The sequence below is a fragment of the Triticum aestivum genome, chromosome 7D, assembly GCF_018294505.1.
Source record: "Triticum aestivum cultivar Chinese Spring chromosome 7D, IWGSC CS RefSeq v2.1, whole genome shotgun sequence".
Lineage (NCBI taxonomy): Eukaryota > Viridiplantae > Streptophyta > Magnoliopsida > Poales > Poaceae > Triticum > Triticum aestivum.
In genome coordinates, this window is record NC_057814.1 from 315,330,076 (window position 1) to 315,343,801 (window position 13,726).

The 13,726-nt window shown below is 43.5% G+C and overlaps 1 long non-coding RNA gene across 1 annotated transcript; it reads left to right on the plus strand.

Annotated features, from left to right (window-relative positions):
* Positions 1-11,630: 11,630 nt before the first annotated feature.
* Positions 11,631-13,182, plus strand: LOC123164062 (uncharacterized). The gene is made up of 3 exons (XR_006482153.1): positions 11,631-11,756; positions 11,831-12,090; positions 12,662-13,182. It is a non-coding gene; the product is annotated as an uncharacterized lncRNA (long non-coding RNA).
* The last annotated feature ends 544 nt before the right edge of the window (positions 13,183-13,726 follow it).

The following is a 13,726-nucleotide window of genomic DNA, read 5'->3' on the forward strand; positions in this document are numbered from 1 at the left end:
GACTTCCGTGAAGTTTCAGGACTTTTGGAGCTATGCAGAATAGGTCTCTAATATTTGCTCCTTTTCCAGCCCAGAATTCCCGCTGCCGGCATTCTCCCTCTTCATGTAAACCTTGTAAAATAAGAGAGAATAGGCATAAGTATTGTGACATAATGTGTAATAACAGTCCATAATGCAATAAATATCGATATAAAAGCATGATGCAAAATGGACATATCAAACATCGAGGTCGTCGACAACGACGGCCTGACGTAGGCTATGTCACCGGTTAAGTGCCCCCCCCAACCCCTCGGGTTCAACCGCCGTCGATCTCATCCATTGCCCCGCCGCTGATCTCCTCTGGCTCACTGTCAAGAATTTGCCATCCTACATGGCCATCGATCCCCTTTTGTCATTTCTGAAGGACACGTTCTGCGACGCTGGCTTGGGATCCACAGCTTCCAAGTCAGACCTCATCAATGGCGACCACGAGGAGGCACCCTCTCTAGCTCTTCCAAGGGGAAAGAGCCCATCTGCACTTCCAAGGGGAAATAGTGTGTCTGCAACATCAGGGAGGGCACCCTACGGCCGCGCTCTTCCAAGGGGAAGGACCCCATCTGCGACAACATGCAACGCATCCAAGGTTCGTGCTCTTCCCACGGAGCCCGTTTATTACAAGTGAGGAAACCCATGATTTGTTTTGCTGTGCAGTACATTTCATCAATCCAGTTTTAAACATACCGATAGGAATGCATATATTTGCTTGTTGTTAAGCCTGTTATAGCTAGCATATGCCTCTTTTTAAGTTTTTTTGATTTTTTGGTTGTTTGTAGTTAGCATATGTCCAGTTTCAAATGCTATCTTTGGTTGTTCATAGCTCTACTGCAGGATGCTGCTAAAGCGACACTACGATCAGAGACCCTTTGATGAAACTGTGTGCGATGCATAAATCGCAAATGGTGGTGTAAAAAACCATAAAAAAAGATGCAAAACGTTGCGATGAATGATACATCAAACACGGTTCACATTTTAGTTGCGTGTGCGATGCGGGGCATACGGTTGATCCATACGAATTGTTTGTGATGAGACAGAACAATAGAAACGGGCAGCCTGATCAAGGTGTGTGCGATATACGGCATACAGTTCACTCCGATGAACCATTTGCGATGATCGAGGTGAACTCAAACGATTCGGCGTAACAAGATGTGTGATACCCGGCAAACTGGTCGGTAATCAGAATTGTGTGCGATCATTATAGACAGCCCATACGGTCCTTTTATGTGAATTGTGTGCTCGTCAGGGCACATAGTTCAATAGACCAACCTGTGGGTGATAATGTAGAAGATCTCTGTCGAATACGTATTACTAACCGTGTGCGATGAGATTGACAGGATAAACAGAGATAACAAATTAATATGAGCGAACGGAAACAGAGATATATACAGTCTGCTTAATTTAGTCCTTCTTCTTGTTGTTGTTGTTGTTGTTGGATGGCCCTGCGACATCGTCTTGGCGAGGACGGCTCTTGCCGCTGACCATTGGCTTTTCATCATCGTCGCCGTCGTCATTGTCATTGTGGTCGTCCTCCTCCTCCTCCTTGTTCGACCATTCGTCCTCATCATCATCGTCGTCCTCTTCTTCGTCCTCCAATGACTCCTCTCGTTTGTCTGGTTGTCGTTTGATGACTCCGGAGGCGGGGCCCTTCCATGATCCGGATATAAACGAGGTCTGGGCTCGACACCGGACTCATGGAAGACGCCCGACAGCACGTTCGGGCCAGGCCCGAGGGCTCTTGTCGGTGCAACAAACCCTGTGCACAGGCCCAAGATCAAGATTGCCATATCCAAGACAAGGCCAAGTTGAAGAAATAGCTCTTTGAGAAATCGAAGTGCAGATCAAGAAGGCCAGGTCAAGTCAAAGGAAGCAAGATATCACTAAGGGGGAAAACCTCCCCTGCCGGGCAGGCGAGTCTAGCGGGGTCAAGGTTACCCCGAAGAAAAGCCTCCAGACCGCCCCGGTAGGCCTGCCAGGCACAGCAAGGGCGGACTACCCCGGCAAGGCTTCACCGCTCCATCTCACAGCAACCCAAGTCATCGATCAGTGCGGTGTCAAGCCCCCAAGTGACTAAGTGGCTGCTTCTTGCCACATGGCAGCCACTTTCTACGGAAAACACCTCCAAATGACATCCGTCCTGAGACGTGTCAAGCAAGCAGGCACGAAGCTGGAAAAATAGCCCGGCAAAGCTTGCCAGGCATGCTGTGATGTGACACTAAGCGGTGAAATTAATGCGCTCTGTCCGCCTGCAGAATTAGGTATGATAGCACTGTTTGCTATCTAATTAGTGCATAATGACTGATTTGCCACTATGGTGACCCCTTGATCTATAAAAGGAGGCCCATGGCAACCATAGAAAGGATTCGGACCTTTGTACACCCGTACGCACGTAGCCATTCTCTCCCAGAGGCACCCTGTCGGGCAAGAGCACTACGTTTCCACCATATCCCACCATGAATCCACCCAAATCATGAGTAGGGTTTTACGCCTCGCGGCGGCCCGAACCTGGGTAAATCGCCCTTGTGATCTCTGTCGTGCCGCGCTACGGTTTTCTGCTCTTCGTGCAACACGCTCATGCCCCTTGCCGAACCACAAGGGGCTCATGGCCCCATAGGTGGCCGTGGTTTCCCACGACAATGATCTTGTGATGGCAAAGAAATAAAAGCGACGGACTGCATTATATATATATATTTATTTATTTATTTATATCCAGTTGAATCACTACACCACAACACAGATCCCATGGCATGTAATATGTCGGGAGAAAGTTCTTAAAACAGCATAAAAATTGTCGGGATGGTAGTTCTCTCGGCAGATAGAACCGCCACGAGAACCGTTGTCGGGGATTACTTCTACCGGCAGATAGATAGCTCCTGGCAGTTTACCTGCCGGGACCTACATATTTTCTGGCAGTTAGTTTTCTCCCGGCAGGTTTGTTGGAGCAAAGGGATTTTAGTTATCGGCGGTGCAACTGCCGGTAAAAACTTGTTGAGCCTGGAGGAATGCATATATTTGTTGTGCAGTACATTTCATCAAGACAGTTTTAAACATACCGATAGGAATGCATATATTTGCTTGTTGTTAAGCCTGTTATAGCTAGCATATGCCTCTTTTTAAGTTTTTTGATTTTTCGGTTGTTTGTAGTTAGCGTATGTCCAGTTTCAAATGCTATCTTTGGTTGTTCATAGCTCTACTGCAGGATGCTGCTAACGCGACACTACAATCAGAGACCCTTTGACGAAACTTTTGCGATGCATAAATCGCAAACGGTGGTGTAAAAACCGTAAAAAAAGATGCAAAACATTTGCGATGAATGATACATCAAACACGGTTCAGATTTTAGTTGTGTGTGCGATGCGGGGCGTGCGGTTGATCCATACGAATTGTTTGCGATGAGACAGAACAATAGAAACGGGTAGCCTGATCAAGGTGTGTGTGATATACGGCATACAGTTCACTCCGATGAACCGTTTGCGATGATCGAGGTGAACTCAAACGATTCGGCGTAACAAGATGTGTGATACCCGGCAAACTGGTCGGTAATCAGAATTGTGTGCGATCATTATAGACAGCCCATACGGTCCATTTATGTGAATTGTGTGCTCGTCAGGGCACATAGTTCAATAGACCAACCTGTGGGTGATAATGTAGAAGATCTCTGTCGAATACGTATTACTAACCGTGTGCGATGAGATTGACAGGATAAACAGAGATAACAAATTAATATGAGCGAACGGAAACAGAGATATATACAGTCTGCTTAATTTAGTCCTTCTTCTTCTTGTTGCTGTTGTTGTTGGATGGCCCTGCGACATCGTCTTAGCGAGGACGACTCTTGCCGCTGACCATTGGCTTTTCATCATCGTCGCCGTCGTCGCCGTCATTGTGGTCGTCGTCCTCCTCCTCCTCCTTGTTCGACCATTCCTCCTCGTCATCATCGTCGTCCTCTTCTTCGTCCTCCGATGGCTCCTCTCGTTCGTCTGGTTGTCATTTTATGACTCCGGAGGCGGCGGCCCTTCCATGATCCGGATATAAACGAGGTCTGGGCTCGACACCGGACTCATGGAAGACACCCGGCAGCGCGTTGGGGCCAGGCCCAAGGGCTCTTGTCGGTGCAACAAACCCTGTGCACAGGCCCAAGATCAAGATTGCCATATCCAAGACAAGGCCAAGTTGAAGAAATAGCTCTTTGAGAAATCGAAGTGCAGATAAGGCCAGGTCAAGTCAAAGGAAGCAAGATATCACTAAGGGGGGAAACCTCCCCTGCCAGGCAGGCGAGCCTGGCGGGGTCAAGGTTACCCCAAAGACAAGCCTCCAGACCGCCCCGGTAGGCCTGCCAGGCAGAGCAAGGGCGGACTACCCTGGCAAGGCTTCACCGCTCCACCTCACAGCAACCCAAGTCATCGATCAGTGCGATGTCAAGCCCCCAAGTGACTAAGTGGCTTCTTGCCACATGGCAGCCACTTTCTACGGAAAACACCTCCAAATGACATCCGTCCTGAGACGTGTCAAGCAAGCAGGCGCGAAGCTGGGAAAATAGCCTGGCAAAGCTTGCCAGGCATGCTGTGATGTGACACTAAGCGGTGCATTTAATGCGCTCTGTCCGCCTACAGAATTAGGTATGATAGCACTGTTTGCTATCTAATCAGTGCATAATGACTGATTTGCCACTATGGTGACCCCTTGATCTATAAAAGGAGGCCCATGGCAACCATAGAAAGGATTCGGACCTTTGTACACCCGTACGCACGTAGCCATTCTCTCCCAGAGGCACCCTTCCGGGAAAGAGCACTACGTTTCCACCATATCCCACCATGAATCCACCCAAATCATGAGTAGGGTTTTACGCCTCGCGGCGGCCCGAACCTGGGTAAATCGCCCTTGTGATCTCTGTCGTGCCGCGCTACGGTTTTCTGCTCTTCGTGCAACACGCTCATGCCCCTTGCTGAACCACAAGGGGCTCATGGCCCCATAGGTGGCTGTGGTTTCCCACGACAACGATCTTGTGATGGCAAGAAATAAAAGCGACGGGCTGCATTATATATATATATATATTTATTTATTTATTTATATCCAGTTGAATCACTACACCACAACACAGATGCAATGGCATGTAATATGTCGGGAGAAAGTTCTTAAAATAGCATAAAAGCTGTCGGGGTGGTAGTTCTCTCGGCAGATAGAACCGCCACGAGAACCGTTGTCGGGGATTACTTCTACCAGCAGATAGATATCTCCTGGCAGTTTACCTGCCGGGACCTACATATTTTCCGGCAGTTAGTTTTCTCCCGGCAGGTTTGTTGGAGCAAAGGGATTTTAGTTATCGGAAGTGCAACTACCGGTAAAAACTTGTTGACCCGGCAGTTTGTATGCCATCACATTGATACTGGAAATTTGGGCAGCATATATCTATAATTTAATAAAAATTCACAATGTCTAATTTAACATCCATGCACAATATTTTTCCCAATCAGGGCATATCACACAATTTATGCATACACTTCCATCAGAGTTACATGTAGGCCTGATACTGCATTTGATAAACATAGGGAGCAAATATAACGAGTACATATATATGTTTCGAGATGTGCCACATAACCAAAATGAAGTTGTGCCACAAAAGGGGAAGTGGCCATACAGTGGCTTAACAGCCACCAAAATGGGCAGAGCTGATCTCCAGGTTCAACAAACAGTTTCTAGATGTGCCACATAACCAAAATGAAGTTGTGCCATAAAGGGAAATGGCCATACAGTGGCTTAACAGCCACCAAAATGGGCAGAGCTAGTCTCCAGGTTCAACAAACATATTACATTATCAACCCAGCACTGAAAACTGAAGGTCTTCCAGATCTTCAACTGCTTGTAGATCTTCGAAACCTCCAACTTGTTGTGTATCTTTGGGAAACCTGCAACGGACCTGAAACTCAAAATGAAGTGCTTGTTTCAGATTTTAAATGAATACATTAAGGATTATGACATAGCAAGGAATACTACGTAATTATATCAAACATGAATTATTTGACCTGCACATTCAAAAATCTTCCATGGGCAAATATGGCAAAACAGGAACCTGAGTTGAGTTGTAAAAGGAGTATATAATGCCGGATGCAATGCCAATTTACATTTCACAAGTTTAGGTACTGGATGCAAACTGAATCATATAGTCTTCCATGTACAACACTTTGACTGAACACAGGCATGTACATGATGCTACATTCCAAGAACTCGAGCAATTTCCAATAATTGACATGTGCAAGCTAGGAGCGGCAACAAGCACATCACAAATGTACAAGCTATGAAGTCATAATAATATATAATAGTCCAGTAAGTAACTAATTATTCCGGACTTTGCAAAGCAGAATGCCACTGGACAGTGGACACATGCTCTAAAAAAAGAATGGCCACCAGTACACTTTGTACATGGAGGTTTGAACTCCCGCTACCTCGCTGTGATGTGTGGCTATTTACATCACATGGGCATTAGCCTTAGAGACTTTCGGAACTAGACAGGAATACATCACAGGAGCAAAAGGTTACTGCAAACTACCATTCTATGGTAAATATTACAGCACCATAATCTCAAAACATGCATTGGTTCATACTAAAACTACTCTGGAGCTACAAAAAAATTCCGTTGTACTGATTTTTTTCTGAAACTACTAACTGCAATTTGATGAGTAAAGCATTACTATATGTCCTCGATAGTACATGTCAATCATCCACAACAAAACATCACTTATACAGATTGAGAAACCAATGTAAATATTTTTATTTTCAACAGCCAAGAGAAATATGTATATTACCTCTTCAGCTTGCTTGTGGTCACATTGCTGCATTTTCCCTTGACTTGTCCACTTCCAACTACATACATAGAAGCAAAAGAGTATTAAGTAATCAACCATGATAGTCATTGTAAATTTAATAAGAGAACCCAAGCTTACATGCTTGTAAAGCCATGCGATACATCGCCCTTGAGCTTGCCCCATGGTTGTCATGTTCCCAACATAACGAGGCAGAATAGCATCCCTTTTTATTACATAGTTCACGACAACCTTACAGTATTGAGAGCCAAGCTCCTGACCACCTACCTCCTCTCTCTGATCAACTGATAGAATGGTATGTTTTTCCATGGGGCTATTATGATCCCGGAAAACATTATAAAGTATCATATCCCTTCCTTGCTAAGGAATCATGAAAAAGAAGTCAGATAAGCAGAAGTGATTCTTTTCCATCCTATAAAACCTAAAGAGGCAAAGTATAAACATAGTAAAATCTGACCTGATGATTTTTCTGCGCGATTGGAACTTCTTTCCGTAGGGATGTTGCCATCTTGTTACGATGAAGTGTCACATCCTTATCTTGTTCCATTGTTGCCTTCTTCTTTTGGGAAATGGCGGCTGCCCTCTCTTGCAGCACCTCATATTGAGATTGGGGATTGGACATTGTATTTTTGAGTGAATGGGGATTGGACATTGTATTCCTGAGTGAATGTTGCTACCTTCTTTTGCAACAGTGCCCCTTCAGTATTCTTTTGCAAAATGGTTGCCTCCTTCTCTCGTTGCACCTCAAAGTTAGGGCTGGCAAATCCTCCATTTCTTGGTAGCGCTTCCCATGACCCAATCCTTAAGTTTGTCATCCGCAACATAATGCATTTGTTTTCAAGTATGTGTAAATATACAATGTAGGGGCGATGTATTAGATAAATGGGCACATTATATTACAAGTTATCAAGTATACCTTTAAGGTTGTCCACAATTGAATTTTTTGCTCAACTTCAACCTTTCTCCAATAAGTGTGCCTAAGAGATATTTTACTTCTCACAAGTGTGGAGATGAAGTTGGAAAACTCTGACGCATTGTCCCCAACAGGTTGTCCATCTTCATTTTCCTATACATGAATTGGTGGCACTGTCCCCAATCTATCATACACATTGTGCATTCTAGTGTGCTTTTTGCCCTTCTTCCCTTTCATTTCTTGATCCAACTCATGGTCTAAACATGGACAATAGTTACTACACTATCATACATTTAACTAATAGACATATGCATAGATATTAGAGCAACACGCCTTCATGCTCTTGGACGTTGTCACAAGGCATCTCTTCAACATCTCTAGTCGATTGGGACCTAAGGACTCGAGTTACTTCAAAAATAGGCTTTTTTGCAGTGCTTACAAATAAACAAACAAGATGATGTAAAAAGTTGTCATTGATTTGCAACAAACCCCTCAAAGCATGAATCAAAGTGCCTCAAAACTGAAGTAATAGATGCAACAACCAAACAAAAGCATGATATATCACCTTCGTCCATTTAGTTTGTCGCTGACTAGCTGGGCCTCCATTTTCTTCATTTACATTTGAAAATCTAAAGCGACCAAATCGTTCAAAATCCTCGTTTTTTCTTGCTCTAAGTCTTGCTAGCCTCTCTTCCTCTCGTTCTTGAACACTGTCCTCGTCTCTTCCTTTTTTCATTATTTTTCCCGAGTAGAAAATTAATGGCACATTAGATGTCGAGTAGGTAAGCATATAACTGAAAAATGGAAGGAAAAGACACACACTTTGGTTGCTGAATTGCACGAATGAGTGTTCCATCTATATTTGTCCTACTACGAGGTATATTTCTAACATCAACACTGAGATCTACATTGGCATCTAGATCAGGGATTGGTACTCTAGGTGCATCATGCTGGTCATAAACACCATCTTCTGCTCCAAACATATCATAAAGGTCTCGTGGATGTGGAAAACTTCTAACAAAACACTAATCTTTATCAAGATCATCTTGCACACAGTACACTTGAGTTGCTTGAGATGCCAAAATGAAAGGTTCATCAGACTTGAGTAAATGCGTGAAGTTCACATGTGTGACACCCAAATCATCAACTTGAACCCACTTGTCTTATGCATGGCTGTTAACCCAATCACATTTGAAAAGCACAATACTTCTTTTGTTGTTATAATTTAACTCAAGAACTTCGGTTATCACACCACAATATATTTTATTTGTGACCATAAGATTTTCACTATCTTCACATGAGGGGGACATAATTTGAGATACAAGAGCAACCCCACTGCTTTGGGTAGGTCTACCCTCATCACAGGACTTTGTGTGGAAATTGTACACATCTATGGTATAACTATTACATTTCCTTGCAGCTGAGAAGGGCCCATTAGCTAAAGTTCGAATCTCTTCAGAAATATCTTCACCATTCGCAATTAGTTGTGCCACATGGGACTTAAACCACTCATGGAATTTCACATGGCGAGTGTGACTAGTCTCTAACTTAGTCCCACGGCCAATTGAAGACAAATAGGCATCATACATGCTAAAGGAGTAAAGTAAGGAAATTCAGCACCATGACAAATATCGTTCATAGGCTCAAATGATAACAATTATTAGAATAACATGCCTCAAGTATGAATCTATGTTATCATAATAAAACAAAACATATCGATGTGCTTACAACCATGACTTGTGATCCAAGGTCACTACATGCTTTCCAGCCAAAAATCGACCCTTGTTGGTAAAGAATGGCATGGTAGATACATTTGGCTCCGGGACATTAGTTCTGCATTTTCTATTAATCTGGTCTCATATCCTTGTAAATAACGGGAACAGAATGTAAGGGACTCATCAAGCACATAGCCCTCTGCAATTGACCCCTCGAGATGGCTCTTGGTACGAACAAACCCCTTTAGCTTCATATTATACCTATATAGTATATGAATAACATATACCAGACTATTTTGGAGATGGGGGAAGAAACCATATGATACCCCGAAAATAGGTTTAGGGATAACCTTTCTACCGGATACATGTTGTTGTACTTTACTGGGCCCATAGCCTCACTTGGGTTGGAAGATGAACCATCAAGTGAACAATAAGATCAAAAAATGATAGCAGAAATATGGTCTCAAGAATGCACAAGGTCTCAGCTATTTCTCCCTCTAGCTTCTCCATATCACTTATGGAAATGACAAGACAATATATTTCTTGAAGAATCTGCTAACACGAACCAATGCAATGGCGACTTCCTTTGGCAACGTGTTTCGAATAGCTAGCGAAAGCAATTGCTGCAAAAGAATATGATTGTTATGGCTCTTCAGCCCAGTGATCTTTTTCTGCTTCACAAGGACATTGCAGCGTATATCAGATGCACAACCATCAGGGAACCTAGCTCCCTTCAAAACTTGGCAAAATAATTTCTTATTTTCATTAACCATTGCATAAGGTGCAATAGGCAAATCAAATTCTTCACCAACTAGGACAGGTTGGAAAGCTTTCCTTATTCCTAGATATAGATCTTTACGAGAAGCATAATTATCTTTTGATTTCCTTTCCATGCATAAAAGTGTGTTAATTATGTTTTCACATACATTCTTTTCAATATGCATTGCATCAAGATTATGAGGCTACAACAAGTCTTTCCAGTATCACAACCTAAACCATATGGATTTTCTTTTCTGAACTATTGGTGGATGGCCAACCTTGCGCTTCTTGGTGGTTGTTTTCCCGGAAGCGTTCTTTCCAAAAACAGTCTTCATATTTTCAGTGAGGGCCAAAACTTCCTCTCCGGTAAGTGGTACAGGTGCTTCGCCTAACTCCACACCACAATCAAAGGATTCCTCATCAAATCTGTATTCATGGTTTGGATCAAGAAACCTTCGATGATTCATATAGCAAAATTTCTTGCCTTCCTTTAATCGAAGAGAGCAAGTCTATGAGCCACACAATGGGCAACCAAATTCACCCGAGGTTACAATGCCGGATAGAGTGCATAAGCCTAGGAGGTTAGATGTAGTTGATAATACAGCAGCATGGAGGTTGAAGGGTTTACCGCTTGAGGCATCATAGGTTCTTGTAACATCGCAAATTTTCATAATTTGGAATGTTAATAGGATCATTCTTCCTCATCATGATTTTCTATGCATATTTGAAAATTTTCTTATTATTCAAATCATTATTGCAACTTAAGGCAAAATATTTGGAGTGGAGATAATATGACTTGTCCCCTATTAATTATATTTGGAAAATGCTAAGATATATTCTGGAGTCTACATAAATTATTATTTTTCTTTGTAGAAACTCAAACTATTATATAGTAGTTATCATAATGCTCTTTATGTGCTTTTATTGCATAATATATATATTTTTAAAGTGAATTTGTATTTTTAAAATGTTCACTGTATTCTATATTATCAATAATATTTTACTGTATGTATATGTATTTTTATTTAGATTTTATTCTGGTGTTTTCTTTATTTTAGTTTTGTCTCTGTAGTTTTCTTAAAAAAAGAACCGGAGCGCACTGTGCACCACCGCATAGCTTCAGCCCACCAACCAGCGGCCCAGCTTTTTCCCGCCCCCGCGCGCGCACAGCGTGAGCAGGCCGGCCCAGTTCAGCGCCGCACAGCAGCCCAGCTGCGGACACCCGCATTTTTTTTCTTCTTTTCTTTTCTGTGCTGCTGACTGCCCGGGCCCGCGATGTCATCCCCTACCTCCAGCGTGTTCTTCCTGGACACCCAATCCCGAAGCAAATCCGCTTCGATTCGGCTCAACCCTTGCTCCTCGCGCACTCCTACCCTAATATAAATACTCCCTGTGTCCTCCTCGTCCGAATTTTGCCAAAATTGACGCTTCCCGTGCCCTAGGGCGTCATCGCCATCTCGCCGGAGTTCCGCTGCTTGAGGTTTCTGCCGGCGTCGTTTGGGTCGCCATTTAAGGGTCCCCGCAGCTCCCCTTGGTCCTGATTCCCTCTCCCCTACCTTCTCTACCTCCCTGACCCTATCCACGCGCAGGGACACATCTCTTCGAGTGCTCAAACCTCGAACAGGAGCAGAACGACGCCGTTGTGCTGTAGTAGCTCACGTCGTTGCCGCCGGCAACAGACGACGCAGTGGACGCCCCCTTCTCGGTGTAGACCACCCCTCGTCGAGCCGCACATCTCCTCCGCCTTCATCGACACCGAAGACCATCGGAACCGCCGCCACATAGACGTCCGGAGCCACGTCCCGCGCCGTCCTTCCTCAACTCCGCGTCGTGTTCCTGTTCTTCTCCGGTGAGCCGCCCTTAGCCGTCCGATCTCCATCCAACTGCTCATAGTAGATGGCATATGTTTTTTTTTCTGCTGAACCGTTTTTCTCTATATTGTGACCGTTCGCTCTTTAAGCCTCCCAGCGGCAGATAAAAGCCAGTAGAAACCCACCACGTGGCTGTTCGCTACAGTAGCCGCAGCAGTTGAAAAACTCTGCCATGGCACAGTTTTGGGCAGATTTTGACCCAATTTTCATTTGGCTATAATTTTTTATCCATATATCCAAATTCACCGATTCTTTTCCCTGTGTACTCGTAGGGACCATGAGAATATTATAGAATCAAAATTTCACATTTTTGAACTACTCAAATTTGCATTTGTTTAAATTTGAGTTCAAACTTCCGAAGGCCATATCTTTCAAACCGCTTATCCAATTAGTTGATTCTTTTTGCATTGTGATCCTACTAGCATGTAGATACTATATAAATACTGATATGTTAGGTTAATTAAGTTTTTATTTGATTTCCTTGGTGTTTACTTTATTGTGGTGTTATGTGAGTACGGTTTATTTATCGGTGCCTTCGTTATCATATAGATTGTCCGGAGTGTGAAGCGGACCAGAATTAATCGTTACTACTTCAACACCGTTCAAGGCAAGTTTGCACTTTTGATTTTGCTCACCCTGTATTCTGCTATGCATGTGTGATTTTTATGCTATGACATGTGCTTGGTTTGATTTGTATGTCTCTGTTGTCATATTCTGATATTAATTGCGTTATGCGATGGTGTGATCAACTTGCTATGGTAGACACGGGCATGTGTCGATTGATCCATGGAAGTGGTGAGCGTTTATAGCTGTAGGCTCGGGATTTTTTCTCAGGTGAATGCGTCAATGGCTGAGCGCTCTATTGTCCCTAGAGAATGCGCCATGGCTGAGCGCACTTGAGTTGTCGGGGCTTTTTCTCATGTGAATGCGTCACTGGCTAAGCGCTCTATTGTCCCTAGAGAATGCGCCAGGGCTGAGCGCACTTGAGACATCTTCAAGATCTTTATCATCTGTGTTGTTTGCACCTTGCCTATGTCGTGGAGGTAGGTGAAGGTAGTTTCACGCGAAACCAAACTTGAGTGTTTTGTTTGTCATACTTTGCTTGTGGATGTAGGTTTGCTTTTATCATTATGTGTAATTTGCCAATACATTCAATGTATTGACCCTTTGTGGCTGCAACTTATCATGTTGCAGGATTTTCAGATGATCATTGAGATTCAGTAGGGTCGCGAGTCTTCACTCAGCATTTTCGTCAGTGGGCATTGACGGGACTCATCGTTTGCTTATGCTACATTTCTGTTGTTATTATTGAATAAACTTAGCTATGTGCTATGAGATTGTAATACTTTATAAATTCTGGATCATACATTATAGTAAATGATGCACTTGTTATTTGATATTCATATGTACTGTGTGTGCTAGCGAGTCGATCCAGGGACTAGCACAGTGAGCGCAGAGACATCAAATCTTATCAGGTTTGGGTCGTTACAGTTCTAACACCCTCCTTAAATAGAGAGTTCAAATCATCAATAAGTGGTTTAAGGAACACATCTATATCTCTCCCAAGTGACTTTGGACCAGGAATTAGCAAAGATAGGATGAAATTTTGTTGCT